At 44.1% G+C, this 18,324-nt stretch overlaps 1 protein-coding gene across 1 annotated transcript in view; it reads left to right on the plus strand.

The window, feature by feature from the left end:
* Nucleotides 1-6,267: 6,267 nt before the first annotated feature.
* Nucleotides 6,268-18,324, plus strand: part of EMP2 (epithelial membrane protein 2) — a 41,357-nt gene continuing 29,300 nt past the window's right edge. Inside the window, exon 1 of the mRNA XM_024194050.3 lies at nt 6,268-6,399. The gene's annotated coding sequence lies outside the window, so the exon portion shown is untranslated. The remainder of the gene's footprint in view (nt 6,400-18,324) is intronic.

Consider the following 18,324-nt stretch of genomic DNA (forward strand, 5'->3'; position numbering starts at 1 on the left):
AGTCAGTAGGTTATATGCCAAAGCAACTAAGCAAGCCAAACTTAATTCCTTAATGCATGCAGTAAATAAAATGTTACCCTTTCCAGGGACCAACTTGATGCAGGATTGCTCTTGGCCTAGATGGCCTTTTACTTTGTATCCCAAAAGAGCAGTATAGCCTGCTCTAATGTAGGTGTCCCTCTTTCAATAAAAGTAATACCAAATACTCAGTACAGGAATCTGACATACCATCAGTTTGCAGGAAAAATGAAAGCATATAACAAACAGACCTAGGTTATATCAATCTGAATAGGAAAGCAGTTATCTCCAGTTTTGAGACTGGAGTTTTGGTTTAATACAAGAAAGGTGGCTCAAGCAATACCCCTAAATGCTCATATTATAATTTGTTGTATTAGTAGCAGAATTTCCTAGTGTCATGCCTGTGACAATCAAGGATACTAATATTCTGACTTGTATGTCCGAAAGGATGGAAGTACCTTTTCCCATTCAGGTCCTACTTGGAAGCAGATACTGGAGCTCCTACTTGTTCTTAATCATATCTTGATCCACCTTCAGCGAAGGGGAAAGCAGAGAAGATGGAGTGGTGTATGGCGGTAAGTTAGCACTTTTCCCTGTTGGACAGAGACCCAATGATCTTGATACCAAGATGGGATGTTAGAAGTAGGCATGCTATTCGAAGTACAGGAAGGATGACTTTAATACTGCCAACAGGACACTATGATTAGTCTTATGCCCAAATATGTGTAGAAGCCAAGTTGCATGGAGAGGCAAGGGTAAGATATTGTACCTTATTGTTGAATATTGCAGAGTTAAATAGACAAAAGAAGCCTTTCATGAGCATACATAATAAAGAAAACTCCAAAAACTGGTTGCGGCTACAGTACAGTCATCATTTTCAATGCTCCAAGTTAAGGGCTAGCTTTAGCCTGGATTTCACCTCTTCTGGATTTGAACTTTCCTAGTGGATTCTCATTAACCTTCTCTGCTTAATGAGATGTAACCATTTAGAGAAGATTGAGGAGAAAGTGTTAATTGAACCATGGTAAAAAGTCTGTACTCCATGGATTCATTGTATATAGCTATGACACTCATGACATTTTGAATATACGCTATGTCCAGGAGATATCTTCAGATTTGCTTAAAAGTTTAGTTGTGAAAGTGACTCTTGTACAGCAACACTGGTATCTCTCCTTGTGCTGTCTGGCAGTTGGCATTACCTGGAGGGAAAAAACAATTATTTAAAACATGGCACAAAAGTAGTCGTCACCATGTTAATGGTATGGTTACAGGAGTCATCACCCCATCTACTAGGTGAAAGGTCCTGTGCATGAAAGGAAGCACTGGTGCTTACTGATGAAAGCAAGAGATGGTACATCAGAAAACCTGGGTTCTGTACCCCACTCTGCCACTGACTTGTGGTGATCTTAAGTCACTTGAGCAAACTATGCTTTACGGTCTCTAACAGTCAACTGGAGATAACATTTCCCTACCAGTAACGTACTTGGAGATGCTCTGATTGAAGGCACTACAATGGCCAACTATTTAGTGGGGCACTCGAATACACCCATCAGAATTAAGACATTTCTTGGTGAAATGTCTGAGCCAAGGAACAAATCCTAAAAGCTGATAGAGAGGCTTGGCCCACTTTAACTGTGAATAGTACTGTTCAACATGGTTACAAAGCACCTAACATCCATATATTCCCCACAAGCTTTACAAATCATAGAATCATAGACTATTAGGGTTGGAAGAGACCTCAGGAGGTCATCAAGTCCAATCCCCTGCTCAAAGCAGGACCAATATAAACTAAATCATCCCAGCCAGGGCTTTGTCAAGCCAGGCCTTAAAAACCTCTAAGGATGGAGATTCCACCACCTCCCTAGGTAACTCATTCCAGTGCTTCACCACCCTCCTAGTGAAATAATGTTTCCTAATATCCAACCTAGACCTCCCCCACTGCAACTTCAGACCATTGCTTCTTGTTCTGTCATCTGCCACCACTGAGAACAGCCTAGCTCCATCCTCTTTGGAACCCCCCTTCAGGTAGTTGAAGGCTGCTATCAAATCCCCCCTCACTCTTCTCTTCTGCAGACTAAATAACCCCAGTTCTCTCAGCCTCTCCTCGTACGTCATGTGTCGTAGCCCCCTAATCATTTTCACTGCCTTCCGCTGGACTCTCTCTAATTTGTCCATATCCCTTCTGTAGTAGGGTGACCAAAACTGGAAGCAATATTGCAGGTGTGGCCTCCCCAGTGCTGAATAGAGGGTAATAATCACTTCCCTCAATCTGCTGGCAATGCTCCTACTAATACATACCAATATGCCATTGGTCTTTTTAGCAACAAGGGCACACTGCTGACTCATATCCAGCTTCACGTCCACTGTAATCCCCAGGTCCTTTTCTGCAGAACTGATGCTCAGCCAGTCGGTCCCCAGCCTGTAGCAGTGCATGGGATTCTTCCTTCCTAAGTGCAGAACTCTGCACTTGTCCTTGTTGAACCTCATCAGATTTCTTTTGACCCAATCCTCCAATTTGTCTAGGTCACTCTGGATCCTATCCCTACCCTCCAGCATATCTACCTCTCCCCCCAGTTTAGTGTCATCTGCAAACTTGCTGAGGGTGCAATTAATCCCATCATCCAGATCATTAATGAAGATGTTAAACAAAACCAGCCCCAGGACTGACCCCTGGGGCACTCTGCTTGATACCGGCTGCCAACTAGACATCGAGCCATTGATCACTACCCGTTGAGCCTGACAATCTAGCCAGCTTTCTATCCACCATTAATTCTTACCTCATTTTTGAGAGGTAGGTGAACAATTCCAACTTGAAACGGAGACATGGAGAATAAGTGTCTTCTCCAAAGGTTGCAGAGAAGTAACAGAACTGGGGATAGCACACAGGCATTTTAACTTCCAGTCCCTTGCTCTAACCATTAGAGGTGCTTCTTCTTTGTGGATGCTTTCAAGCACCGTAACAGTCAGACAGCATATAAATACTAAGTATTGCAGGAGCTGCTCCTTTGGGCAATAGTGGCAAAATATCATTTAAGGTATAAAAAGGTCACTAGGCTTGACATAATTGAGCAATCACTGATAGGTGGTTGCTCAATGGCTCTGTCACTATGATTTATTATGCTGCTTGTTTGCTTTAAATAAAACTGTAAACTCTACCCCAGGGAATTTTTTCCTAAAATGGAATATGGACGATGCTTCAGTTTTTGAAAAAAACCAGTATCCACGTATGCAGTGTTGGTGAAGCTGCATTGGTCCCAGGATATGAGAGAGACAAAGGTGGGAAAAGTTATCGGACCCACTTTTGTTGGTGAGAGAGAGAGAGGAGCTTTTGAGGACCTGAAGAAGGGCTCTGTGTAACTCGAAAGCTTCTCTCTCTCACAAGCAGAAGTTGGTGCAATAAAAGATATTACCTCACCCGCCTCGTTTCTCAGAGCCTGTGGACTCTCAGAAAAATAAAATTATATAGCTCCAGAGACATGAGGTAACAGAGTTCTGCTTTAACCTCACTGGGTGGGACCAGACTGCAACCCGACGGACACCCCATATCAGTAGGGGGAGGAAACCAGGGATAAATGAGCACATCGTGGCCTACAGTGTTGTACAAGACAGTCTTGCGCCAATGCTATTTCAGTTCTTTTTCCCCCTCCCTTGGGGGCAGGAGCAACTGATACAACCGCAGCTCCTTCACTCAGGGCCCTCTGCTTGGGTAAGGTAGAGATGAAAGGCTGAAGTCTCATTGGGTTACCTTGCAAGTTGTATCTTTGCCGTGCAGTTGCTCACCAACTGGTAGCGGATCCAACACTCAGCAGTACCTGCCCCAGGGAGCTCAGCATTATCTCCTGCTCAGGACAGGTTTTACTTCCTGTTGGGCTGCCCCTGAGGCATGCCTTTGCACGCTGTTGCTCCACATGCCAGGGAAGGGCTCTCCCTCCTGCTGCAGCTTGCAGCTACTAGGAGACTCCCTTCTCATCTGCTGCAGCTCCAGCACCAAATCCCCGGGGGGGGGGGGGGGCAAGAGCTTCAGTGCAGCCCCTTTCTGCTGTTCTTCCTCTTCCTCTGGGGAATCAATTGCTTGAAACTTAAGAGCACAGCCTCTCCCCTTCCTCTCTCATCCCTCATTCCAGCTCTCCCTTCAGTTGCATACGTGACTGGAAGGGCATAAGGAGGGGGTGGCGGAGTGCGCACTCGCAGGTGTTGCAGCTCAGCACAGGCATTCATTCATTCCACACATGGGAAAATACTACTTCCCCTCCCTTCTAATAACAGGTGCATGGGGAGGCCCAGTCAGTCCAGCAGAGGACTGTGTTGGGGGCAGGGCCGGCTCCAGGCACCAGTGTAGCAAGCAGGTGCCTGGGGCGGCCAATGAAGAAGGGGGCGGCACATCTGGCAGTTCAGCGGCGGGGCCGTCACTCCCTGTTGGAGCAAAGGACCTGCCGCCAAATTGCCGCTGTAGAATGAAGCGGCGCTAGAGCTGCCGCCGAATTGCCGCCGATCGTGGCTTCCCCCCCCCCCACCGCTTGGGGCGGCAAAAACGCTAGAGCCGGCCCTGGTTGGGGGAAGCCTTACTGCTGTCAACCCATTATGGCTTTGCTAGACTGGCAACCCCCCTCCCCCACCACCTTTTGCTGTAAAGATGATGGGAAAATAATACACTTAGGTGGATGAGGCCCAAGTCCTCCCTTCATATGCAAAGATCCCACGTAGATGGAGATGAGGAGCAGAGCTCTGGAGAGGGTTGAGGGTGGGCACCCCACCCTAACAAAAGGAGTGGTGCAAGGTGGGCGAGGTAATACTTTTTATTGAACCATGGTTTGTTGGTGACAGAGAAGCTTTTGAGCCATACAGAGCTCTTCCCGGGGTCTGGGAAAGGTACTCCCAGCAAAATGCAAGGTGGAACAGATTGTTTAACATAAAGTACTTAGCACATATTGTAAGGGACCATTCATAGAGTGGCCCATTAACACCTCTGCAGGCACAGGACAAAACGAGAAGGGTTAGTGGGTTACAGATCATTGTAATAATCCATAAATCCAGTGTCTGTTCAGTCCATGATTTTTAGTGTTTAACATGCTAAACAATCTGCTCCACCATGCATTTTTCTGTAAGGCTAGCAGCCCCTCCGTGACCTGAAGAAAAGCTCTGTGTGGCTTGAAAGCTTGTCTGTCTCACTAACAGAAGTGGGTCCCTAAACCTCACCCTCCTTGTCTCACTAATTTCCGGGGACGGGCATGACTATAACTACCCCGCATGCAAAGAGTAGTGTCAGTCTGCACAGTGGTTGAATCCTACGTGCGTGAGTGGACCCTACCACTACTTCCATCCCAGTAGAGCTAGTGCTACGGTGCAGGGCCCCAGGGGTCTCTGTGTTGCCTTGATCCAGCCCTGGGCCTCAATTTGGTCCATCAGTGCTTCTCAACCTTTCCAGAATACTGTACCCCTTTCAGGAGTCTGATTTGTCTTGCGTACCCCAAAGTTTCACCTCACTTAAGAACTACTTGCTTACAAAAATCAGACAAAAATATGAGTGTCACAGCACACTTACTGAAAAAGAGTAAGTGTTTTTACCATGTAACTATAAATAAATTGATTGGAATATAAATACTTACATTTCAGTGTATAGTATACAGAGGAGTATAAACAAGTCATTGTATGAAATTTAAGCTTGCACTGACTTCCTAGTGCTTTTATGTAGCCTGTTGTAAAACTAGGCAAATATCTAAATGAGTTGATGTACCCCTTTGAAGACCTCTGGGTACCCGCAGGGGTATGCATGCCCTGGGTTGAGAACCTCTCTGTTAAACTGCAGGAACAAACAGTAACTTATCTGCAAATCCCATAGCTTTTTTAAAGGGAAACCTAGGCCCGTGTGCACGCTCTCCCTAATCTCATGGGTGATTATTGGAGCATCCTACCTTTCTCGTCCCTCTTGGACAAAGGCAGTTTATTAGGCTGGCAATGGAGGAAGGGGGGGGGAAGGGGGGGGGGGGGAAAATCCTTCAAGTCTCAGTGGAGACTGAAATTAGAAAATCTGGTCCTCAGGAGCTGTCTGTGACCCCCAATACAAAGAGTCTGGAAGCCAATCCAGACCTAACTATCTGTATGTGTTTGGAGATTGAAACAGGCGGGAAAAGTTTGTTCCAAGTCCCCCCCCCCCCCCCCCCCCCCCCCCTCCCCCCCTGAGAGCCTCCCCCCCCAATTATTTTCTTTCCACTCCCAGTTTGCTTCTGACATCATTCATCCAGGGAGGGAGGGCTGGAGAGAGTCAGAGTCAGACCTTCAAAACAACCCAGAGTCCCGCAGCATCTTCCCCTCGGATCTGCCTTGCTCGCCACCGTCTCCCTGCTCAGATCTCTGGGCAACTCCTGAGGCCACAATCAGCCCGTGAGTAGCCTCGCTGGTTAGTGAGGGAGGGGTTGGTGGAAGTATTGCATTTTATTTTGAGATAAAGGTTTTGCAAGCAGTGCTGGCTGCCAGATGGGATTTAGTGGAGGGGGAGAGGAAAGGGATCTCTACACTGCTGGAGGGAGAGGAATTGCTTTTCCAGCAAAGAAAGGGAGAGACCAAGAAAGCAGGGGTTTGTTTAGAACAAACATTTCTAGAAATGGCACATCCACAAGTACTTTTATTTAGGCTGCTGAGCTGGTCCTTCTAAAGTTGGCACTTAAAGAGGTGTTGCACTTCTCCTGTGAAACACTGCCTGGGGGGGCCTTGAAAACTATTCACTTCCCCGGAGAATGGGGCAGCACTTTGGAAAGCTTTTAATTTCTCTGTCAAACTATCTTGCTTTTGAAATTTTAGACTTAAAAAAAAATTGAGAGTCTTCATCGGAAGATATTGCTCAGCCTATCAAAATCCAGGAGGCACTTGGGGGAGGAGAGGGAGGGCAGGAGAAACTTGAAATTCACTTTATTGCAAGTAACTTAAAGCCTGGACAATACAATTGTAAACTTTTTCTGGGATAGTCTCTTTGTATGTGATTCACTGCGGGGTTTGCTATACTCCAGCAAGACCTCGGGCTGATCTTGACTACTGTGCCCCCTCTAGTGGAAGCACAAAATATTTAAATGTAATTCAGTACAGATTTTTGTCTTATGAAAGTCTTGCTGGTGTTAAATGTTTTTTCCTCTTGAACTAGACTATAGTTTTTAAAAGCCATCTGCCTTCCTACAGCTGCATGCTGGTGCCTCTTTCCAGATGTGCTGTCCTCTCTCCTTCAGAGGGACTAATTGTCAGATCCAGCCAAAGGGCCTTTAGTAATTTATGTTGCTCATAACCCTCCGTACTAAATGTTAGAGGTTGTCTTGTTTGGAGATATCTGCTCAGAATGTTCCACAGCCCTCCCCAGTTCAGCCAGGTAACACTCAGGAAGCTACTAACTCTGTTCATGCTGCCAACAAGAAATGTTCACCTGCACTGAGGCAGGACCAAGTAAACCTAGACCCATGGTTCTCAACCAGGGGTATGCGTACCCCTAGGGGTATACAGAGGTCTTCCAGGGGTACATCACCTCATCTAGATATTTGCCTAGTTTTACAATAGACTATATAAAAAGCACTAGTGAATTCAGTAAAAACTACATAACCTCTCTTTATTAACAATCACCCAAAACAGACTGCACACGCTACACATACAGTGCTCACCACTCCCAATAAAACAGATGAACTTTTCTTGATGGCCAGTCAGAATCAGGTCCATCTGGGGGACTCCAGTTTCAGCACAGTGTCATTGGCAGAGTGGTGAGGTCTGGCAGCTCTGAGCTTTGGGGCTATGTCCTGGAGTTGGTTTATAGTTGTTTGTACTGCTCTATATACTATACAGTATACACTGAAATGTAAGTACAATATTTATATTCCAATTGATTTTCTAATTATATGGTAAAAATGAAAAAGCAAGCAATTTTTCTGTAATACTGTGCTGAGTCACTTTTGTATTTTTATATCTGATTTTGTAAGCAAGTAGTTTTTAAGTGAAGTGAGACTTGGGGGTACTCAAGACAGATCAGACCCCTGAAAGGGGTCCAGTAGTCTGGAAAGGTTGAGAACCACTGACCTTGACCATCCTTGACACGTATTTGTCCAACCTGTTCTTAAAAGCCTATGAAGATGGGGATTTGACAACCTTCCTTGGAAGACTATTCTAGAGTCTTTATAACCTTTAGAGTTAGAAAGTTTCTCCTAATATCTAACCTAAATCTCCCTTGCTGCAGATTAACCCCATTACTTCTTCTCCTGCTTTCAGTGGATGTAGAGAACTGACCACTGGCCTCTTTATAACAGCCCTTAACATATTTGAAAACTTATCAAGTCTCTTGAGACTTCTCAAGACTAAACATGTGCAGTTTTTTTAAACCTTTCCTCATAGGTAAGATTTAGAAAAATCTTATTTTTTGTTACTATCCTCTGGACTCTCTCTAATTTGTCTACATAGTGCGGAGTAAAGAACAATTATCTACTGTGTCTTACATACAATACACCCCAGAATGAGATTTGTCTTTCACACAACTGTATCATACTGTTGGCTCATATTCAATTTGTGATCCACCATTAACTGGAGATCCTTTCCAGCAGTCCTACCACCTTGCCAGTTATTCCCCATTTTATAGCTATGAATTTGCTTTTTCCTTCTTTGCATTTGTCTCTCGAATTTCATCTTGTTGAATTCAGACCCAATTATCCAATTTGTCAAAGTTGTTTTGATCCTAATCCTGTGCTCCAAAGTTCTTGCAACCCCCTCCCACCTTGGTGTCATCTGCAATTTTTAGAAGCATATTCTCCACTCCATTGTCCAAGTCATTAATTAAAATTTTGACTAGTACCAGACCCAGTACTAACCCCCTGAGGGACCCCACTAGATACACCCTCTCAGTTTAACAGAAAACCATTGATAGTTACTATTTGAGTGTGGTCTTTCAACCAGTTGTGCACCTAGTAACTTCATCATGCTTACAGATTGATTGTTTAATAATTGGTTCCAGTATCTTTCCAGGTGTTGAAGTTGGTGAATTCATTAATATGCAGTTGACAGTAACTGCTTGTTAACAGGGTGTATAGAGACTTCCCTCAAAAATTTGATTGTGCATCTCTTAAATATTACATGAATGCAGGTTTGAAACAAGCTCCTCCTGCATTTTGTAGATGCCTGAGCATTCTGTTTATTTGCAGCCTGGGTTCTCTGAAGCATCTGATGAGGTAGATACCACTATTACTTCAGAGGATACCAGATACTCCTGTGGAATGGCTGTAAAAATACATACCAGATCTTCCTAAATGGGACTGAAAATCCACAACCTTATTTTCAATCTCGATCAACAATGAAAACCAGCATATTATACTCACTTTCAGACTCATCAGCCCGCATTAGTAGGACAGCTATACAGAACAGGACTGATCATCTGCCTAACGAATGCTCTGTTTGTTTGCCAAACAAAATATTTGTAATGCATCTTCTGGAACAGCCTGACCTCCAGCTTTGGCGTCAGAGGTTCTGGTGTCCAGGCAGGCGCTGCAGTTAGAAAAAGGAAGACATTGTAGACTGTCTTGGGCCAATAGCAGTCTAACATGACAAATGTCTTCAGAGATGAAATGTGGCATAAACATATACGGTGTAGTAGATCCATGAATCTGAGTGCGGGAGCAAACCAGATACTAGTGTGCTATCTTGGGACTTGCTTTGTGATTGCCATTAAAAATGCAATGTTTTCATGCCAAATGAAATGCCAAAGGAATGCAACAATTGTAGGTTTCCCCACCAGTCAAAATGGGAACAGAAACAATATGTATCTTTCAGATACATCTTAAATCCCCATAAACATTCACTATTATAAAGTTATCCGGAAACTGACATCCTTGTGCAGGGGAAGGTAAAAATTTGAGACTAGAGAAGAACTTGGAATGAAGAGTCGCTGATGCCTTTTACATCACTTTGTGCACTTAATTCTTGTTTTGCTGTTTGGGATACCAAATGCTTGAAGGGGAATTCACCATTCATGATTGCACAATGCTGGCTGCATGCCAAGTTGTGCTTATGAACTATTGTGCTAACTCAGTGGTTTTCAACTTTTTTCATTTGCAGACCCCTAAAAAATTTCAAATGTCGGCATGGACCCCTTTGGAAATCTTAGGCATAGTCTGTGGAAGCCCAGAGGCCACAGACCATGGGTTGAAAGCCACTGTTCTAACTGAACAATAACCCCTAAAATACTCCAGGTGACGCATCAGCATGCCATACGTACCTTTAGAGGATGATCAGTTTCTAGGTCATGTGTCTGTAGCATTTGAGATGCAACACTGGCGGATAGTATTATTTCAGTCAGAAGCAGCAGAATGCTGGTAGATAGAACCCTGCTAGTGACACCCTTCCTCTGCAGGCCTAGGAGAGACTTATTATAGGCAATAAAGCAGTATTGATTCACAGATCTACTGTTTGGTAATGTTGTTATGCTGTCAGAAAAACCTTGGTGAAAGAGGCTGGGGTTCTACAGACACTCATGGGTCACCATTGAGGGCAATTGGATAATGCCAGTAGACCAGAACTCTACAGTTAAACTCTTCCTTATCTGCTGGTCAGATCACTGCTACTGTTGAAACCACAGCTGGCTCCATTAATTGAAAGGTGCCCCCCCAAAGACTGACAATTCTGCATATGCCTACATCAGCTTTACTTGCTGCACTTTTTACTCCCCCCTTTCTGTGTCAGGGACTCCTGCTTCATAGCTCCTTCTGTAGCCATCCCCTCACGCTTCCATACTTTTGTTTGTTGTCCCTACTGTGTAAAGCTGGCATGAGTCTGCCCTCACATCTGTTAGGATACGGAAGGTGCTCAGACACTAGAGTGATGAGGCACGCATAGGTACCAGAATGAACAAATCCCTCCTTAAGAAACACTTCTGCTAGACTTACCAGTGTCAGTCCACCACAGCTAACAGTGCTGTTTCCATATCCACTTAAAACGGAGACTGCAGTGTCCAGTGAGGACCTCTATTTGGTCAGCTTGGATAAACTGTTTTTGTTACTTACACTGAGGCTGGCATCATGTCTTCATTCGTGCCTCAAATAGCACCCAGCACCTTGTTAGTTGTTAAATATCAGCTTTAAGTTCACTGGTAATCTTCATGACACCATCTAATTGAAAAGATGGCGGCACAGGCTGGCAGCTGATGTTACTTTGGGGTTAGAAGATCTAAAATATGGTTATTTGGCATGGGATCTGTCTTTCCAGTTGCTACTGTGTCCTGTACTGCCTTGCTTGAAAAAGAAAGACCACTAAACTAAAAAAAAAAAAAAAGGAAGGAAATTTAGCACTTTGCAGTAGAATCAGATTAATGTCTTTGGAGGAAAAGAGGAAAATTTAAGACATCACAATAAGGAATCCCCACTGATGAAGTAATTTCATTCCTGCATAGTTTGTCTACATTTTGTTAACTCAAGTGATGGAAAAATGCATGTTTTTAAATGAACACAATACTGTATTTGTAGCTGTATTGGTCAAAGAAAAGAGTAGGAATGGGAAAAAACATGGCTTCTTTGGAGGTTCTAGAACAATGGGTCCATGACTAAGGTGCCTAGGTGCTATGTAACAGATAGATAACAGGGCACACAAGTTTAACTAGCTATGTCCAAGACTGAAAATGTAATACTATTGCAGCTCACCAATGAGGAGCACTGAATCTGTATGTGGGGAAGCTTCCAGAGTGCCTGACAACTGTAATAGGGATATATCTATCGTGGGCTAGAAACAAAGTTAAGAGACCCATGATTCAACATTATGGATAGAGTTAGCAAGTCTATCCCATGGAAAAGTCCTACTGAACTTAAGAGAAAACCTTTCTATTGTGTTTTAAGTGAATATATAAATAAATATATTGTCTAGTAAAATAAATCCAACAGGCTGAGCTGAGGGTACAGTGGTATTGCTGTGTCCTGCCACAGACAAGAGATAGGCATATATCCAGAACTGCAGTTTGTAGGATGAAAAAAGGTAGTCCCACCTAGTAGTAGGGAAAGCAAAGTGCTATCTGAACAGTTGCATCTTGACTGACACAGTGTGCCCAGTTGTACAGGGAGGAGGTAGTGAAGGAAGTAGGCTAGTTTATTCAGTATTATCCTAACTTAATCAACTAACAGTCCTCATGACAGCCACAAGTTTCACTTTCAATTGCACCAGTTCAAAATCAAGATGAGAGAAATAATCACTAAGAATAAAGCTGGTTGTTCTCAATTGAATTTTAATTCGAATCATATGCTACAATAACTCATGGCCCTGACAGGATCACTATGGAATGAAATATTAGCAGTTGAAGAATCTGCTATCTTCAGTTTATGGCTGATTATTTTGCAGGTAGTAGATGTATTTATCACCCTTGTTCTTGGCAGTTTAGTTGTAAACTTTACATTAGCTGAAAGCAAAAATTCTTATTATCTCCAGAATTAGTGTCTGATTATAGCCAAAATCAAAACAGTTTGAAAATTTTATAACTGTGAGCATAAAGCATTAGATAGCTATCAATATTATATATCATTGGCCAAAGTTAAAACAATTATATCTGCTTTCTCTTCTACTGAATTAAATGCATTTTCTTAATTTGGGAAGATAGATTTCTGCCTTTGTTTTGGCTAATTAGGTGGAACCACATAAGTGGTACTAGCTGTTCTAGTGCATCTGGAATAAGAGTTTGAATAAATGGCAGTCTGTTTTCAGTAGAGGTCATTTGTTGAGCTGTACTCTTACAAATATACTAATATGTCTAGAATTAGGGCAACAAAAGTAGTTTGGTCAGCCTTTTCAGTAGTATTTTGGAGAGTTCACTGGGCCAGACTGACTCCAGATTTCTGCCAGTATAGACACTGCTGGAGGGCCTGACAGAACAAAGTCTGACACTTTGCACTGGGGAGATTCTGGAAGAGGGGCCAGTCACACCGAAAAAAGTGGCCAAGCTCTGATGGGAAGGAGTGGGGCAGGACATGCATGGATTCATTCACTCCCTTCATGAACTGGCACTCAAGGCTTTTCTGGAGCTTTTGGGGAGTTACAGCTACTCCCAAGTTTCCCTGCTCCAACTTCAGTAAAAACTGGCCTCAAGTCTCTTGCTCCTCAATGTTAGAAAGACAACTATGCCAGAAGATTCCAAAGAGTCCCACATATTTCTTCATGTGACCAAAGTGCAAGATGTGGAAGGGAATCTTTGGAGCTCCTTTAAAAATGGAGAAGACCCCTCTTTGAGATGGTTGTTTTGGGTTAGTGATCAGTTTTAGGTACCATCACTCATACTGGCCACCCTGCTATATAGTTCAAAATTGAATTTCTAAGATACTTTGTTTGCTCTTTATAGTAATCAGTGGGACTGTAGGTTGAAGGAGTAGGAATAACATGTGATTTCTTCCAAAGATAGGAAGGAATTTAGAGGCCTGTGGGTCACTGGAATACAAGAGAAGGATTTTAAAGCATGTGGGGGTAAACTGCTGGAATAACCTGACTGACCTGCCATGGAACTAAAGTGCCTAGTAGAACTTGTTCTGTCCTTGCAAGATAGGTTGTTTGTGCACTGAATAAATTTTTTTTTGTAGTAGTAGTAGTAGTGATTTTGGATCTCATTACAGTTAAAACATCACTTTTGCTCAATTTGATCATGAAGAGATTTCAATGTATGTGTGACCCAAGAACCTCTTTGTGCCAACTGGCAGAGGGCACAGAGGATGTATAGAATTTTACAGAAGCCAGTAGCCCACTATTCATCTTAATCACTGCAAAATGTGTATATGGATAATATTTAAAAAGAGTTGTCCGTACAGGCAGTCCTCAGACTTACGACACAATTGGTTCCTGAAAATTGCATTGTAAGTCGAAACATCTTAACTTGGAACTGCAAACCACTCCATTGCGGGACCGAGTGTCCAAGTCAAAACCAATTGTTTAGTTGAATCAGGGTGTCAATTCAGAAATGTCGTAAGTGCCGTTCATCGTAAGTCAAACGTCGTAAAGTCAAGGACTGCCTGTACTGAAAATTATGTTAAGGCAGGTAACCAGGAGGCGACATGTCTCAGACAGGACGCTTCTCTCTCTCTCTGTCCGGTAGCATGTATTGGACATTGTATGTCTGACAGTGAATGCCTGTTGGCATACTGAGCCAAATGCTAATCAAGAGATTGTGAAATCTTCAAGAGGAAATTTACAGGGGAGAAAAAAAAACCTGCAGGAGGTGTACGAGTAAATACAATGGATTGTTGGGGGGGGGGGGGGGGGGTATGTCTGACTACCGAGGTACACCCTGGATCCTTCACTAAGGAGACAAGCTAATAGTGTGTTTGTCTTATGACCAGAGGGTCACAGCCAAGCCTGGCTATAACACACTGGAAGGACTTCGGGGGAGCAATGTTCTGTAAGACACAAGAGTATCTAGTTAAGTCAATCTAGGTTCTAGAATGGATATTTCATTTCATATGTAACCATTTGATACTTCTACTTGCGATTACTTGAATCTCTACACTTTATTCAACAAACTGTTATATGTTTATAGTGAAAACAAGTAAGTATTCTGCATTATGTGGCACAGTGATCTGAGGTGAAACTGCAAGCTGGGGTGTACTGCTTCTTCAGTAGCAGCTAGGGTGACCAGATGTCCCAATTTTATAGGGGCAGTCCCGATATTTGGGGCTTTTTTTAATATATGGGCTCCTATTACTCCCTACCCTGTGTCCTGATTTTTCACAGTTTCTATCTGGTCACCCTAATAGCAGCAAATATGTGAATACGGCGAGTGTCCAGTGGAAGAGGGGTTGGACACTCCAGGGATGCTCAGGGGTTAGAGTGTGCTTATCTCTAACCTATGGGGGGGGGGCTGCATAGGCCTACAGGGCAGTACTTGTGTTGCCAATGGAGTTGGGAAGCTGACCCCTGGCAGGCACAGACAAGACTTCCTCACACTAAGGGCAGGTGATAGCAAGGTGCCTCACAACCCTGGGACCCCCCAGGAAGCACCACAGTACACACCGAAATAGTCTAGAATCTCTCTCAGGACTGATGTGTCCTTTTCTGGCTCGAAGCATTATAGTTAAACTCATTCCACAGGCACTCTTAAAAGTGCAAAAGTCACCAGTGTTTTGCAGGAGATTGTAACTTTTGCCAGTGCCAGTCAGGCCACGTAAGGAACTGAGAACTACAGTACAATACACTAATTCTTATGCTACTGTGAAACTCTCTTGAACTATGATTATCTGGAGCAATATCATGCAAACTGATCTTGCTCCATTTGCTATGCCCTATTAAGACTAGCTCCCATTAGCTTCTTCAAAAAGGCATGTGACTCCATTTTGAACACAAAGAGAAGAGGTATGTGCTAGTATTGGTTGTGCTGAGCAACATTCTCTGATGAAGAGGCTAGAGAGGTTTTTTTTAAGACAGGACTCTTACGTGTCACCAGGGACTCCTTGCATAGGGAAGAGTCATCTTCCATACTCACTGCAATTGAAGGTGGCAAGCACCTCACCGGAACAGGCCTACCACCACTAACTTCTCCCGACCTCAGGCTTCATTCCTTTGCATGTACTGTTACAAATATACATACAAATAATGAACTGCCTACTCATATCCTTGCCAGATAGACACTAATCTTTAGTACAGTAAAATTCTTGACAGATTCAAGGTAGCTTAGCATTTGGAGTGACCAACATAGGATCCTTTTCAGATATTACTTGAGATGCATGAGCCATTTGGAGTTATATCCTGGCTCATTTTGCTTGTGTAGATCTTCCTGTAGTGAATTGGCCTTTCCTGTATGATATATTGTTTGACAATAAGGATCAAATAAGGCCCTGATTCTGATTGGAGGGCTCAGAATGCTACTGGCATACTAAAAAAAAAAAAAAAAAAAAAAAAAAAATCAAAAGAAAAAGAATTGAGGAAATATCTGAAGTAAAGGATAAAAAGTTATGGGATCCAGGTCCGTGACTAGGGCTTCCAGGCACTACAGTAATAAGTCTATTCAACTGTCAAGAGGCTCTTGAGATACCATGAGAAGAAAGACTAAGTTTTCAATATGTCCCTTTAAATGAAAGCTCTCTGGAGCAGTAGAATATTCTGTTCAACTAAGTAGTTCAAACTTCTGATGTGCTTTGTTGTAACGGAAAAGTGGAGACTGTCCTGCGCCAGGGGGACAGTGCACACACCACAACTTCCTTGACCCAAAAGAAAGCTCTAAATCAGAGCTTGTTTCTCCAACACTTAAGAGGAAACCTCCCTAGATTTCCTCTTACCTCTACCTAATTGAGCTCTGACTTCTCAGTTCCTTACTTGGCCCCCAGCTCTCTCTCTCTCTCTCTCACACACACAGCCCCCCCCCTCCTTAGTTTGAAGGTAGGAAACTCAGGTTTAATGAAAAGGTTAAACTTGTAGCCCTGAGTAAGTAAAGCTAGTTACAGGCTGATTTAAAGGGAGAAATCTGCAGACAACTCACTGCTGAGGGAGATTTTAGTTTGTTCTGTTTAAGGAGCATAAGCACGGTCTTCTGGACAAACACAAACCTTCAGTGGTGGTCACCAGTGAATAGAAAGGACTAAAACTGGACACAGTACTCCAACTGAAGCCTCTGAGCAAGTGGGACTCCTGGGGCCATCTACACTTGGAGTTAGGGGTGTAAGTCCCAGTTTGCATAGACATACCCATGTTAGCGCTCATCATCAAGCTAGCTCACTAAAAAACAGTAGCGTAGCTGGAGTAGCATGGGCAGTGGCAGCATGGGCTAGTTGCCACAAGTACGCACCGACTAGGTCCAGGTGGAGTTGTACTCAGGGTGGCTAGCCTGTGCTGCCATTCACCGCTGCCCGTGCTACTGCACCTGCACTACTGTTTTTGAGGGCGCTAGGTTGATGACAGCTAGCATGAGTAGGTCTGCAAAGCTGGGAATCTGCTCCAAGCGTGGACATAATCTTAGTGAAAACAATCAGAGGTGCTGGGTACTCTCAAGGACGGAGTGCCCACTGCTGTGGCACTCCCAGATTCAAGAGCAGCAGTAAGTTTAGGACCTGAATTTATAGAGCCTGCATAGGATAAGTTGTCCTACATGCTTATACCACATAGTACCACATGGGGAGATGCTTCCTTCCAGGACTCATCTCCAGCACAGACCTTGCCCGAGGATCACCCTCATTTTAGCCCTGTTTTAGCACTCTAACATCACGGTCCATTCATTGCCACAACACTTCTAGCTGCAGACAAATGGCACTCAGTATCTCCCATGGTAGTTTAACAAGCTGAAGGGATCACTACTGTGTGGTAAAAAGCTCTCACTACACCTAGTTAATTTCTTGCATGGCCCCATCACTGAGCACCCAGACAAGCAAGGATTGAGCCTACACACTCATATCAAGGCCAGAACACCAGGAGAAGAAAAGCCTTTGAGTCTGCTGCCTTAGACTATCAGCCTACCCTCTCCTCTTGCCTCAGCCCTCCCAGCTTAATGAAAAACGGACTAAGAATGAAATCCAGATCCCCCTTTCAGCTGTGTGGAGTGCAATCACTAAACCAGAATCACTTCAAATCAATTAGGGTACAGGGTTGCATGGGTGTTTGACAGTTTTATGCACAGGGTTACAAAGTTAGTTCCAAATATGGTTGGCATGTGCACCACATTTAAACCATTCACTGTTCCCAAGTCCTCCAGTAAGTCCAATTCTCTGGGAACCAAGTAGGCATAAGGAAGATTATAGAAGTGGGGGTGTTACATTGGCTCGTAAACAGGAGCAGCAAACAGAGAAGTTTTGCAAGGGAGTTCTCCAGGCTAAGGAGGAGGAGAGACTAAGTGACCCTCCCCCATTTGTTATGAACTCCCCACTGGTCTAGTGAGACTACGATTAGAGAGTTCCTTCTTGCGCTTTACTTCTGGTTTTATACTGCTCAGGCTTCCCCTGCTGAGTGGGGCTTCAACATCAGTTAGATCAGTGTTTCACAAACTTGGGACGCAGCTTGTTTAGGGAAAGCCCCTGGCGGGCCGAGCCGATTTGTTTACCTGCCGCGTCTGCAGGTCCGGCCGATCGCAGCTCCCACTGGCCACAGTTCGCTGCTCCAGGCCAGTGGGAGCTGTGGGAAGCGGCGGCCAGTACGTCCCTCGGCCCACGCCGCTTCCCACAGCCCCCATTGGCCTGGAGCAGCAAACTGCGGCCAGTGGGAGCCGTGATAGGCCGGACCTGCGGCAAGTAAACAAACCGACCCGGCCCACCAGGGCTTTTCCTACACAAGCAGCGTCCCAAGTTTGGGAAACACTGAGTTAGATCTTATCAGCCCTGACTCTCTTCCAGCGGCAGCCTGTGTCAGGAT

The sequence above is a fragment of the Terrapene carolina genome, unplaced genomic scaffold (assembly GCF_002925995.2).
Source record: "Terrapene carolina triunguis isolate 2854851 unplaced genomic scaffold, T_m_triunguis-2.0 Scaffold93, whole genome shotgun sequence".
NCBI classification, from domain to species: Eukaryota; Metazoa; Chordata; order Testudines; family Emydidae; genus Terrapene; species Terrapene triunguis.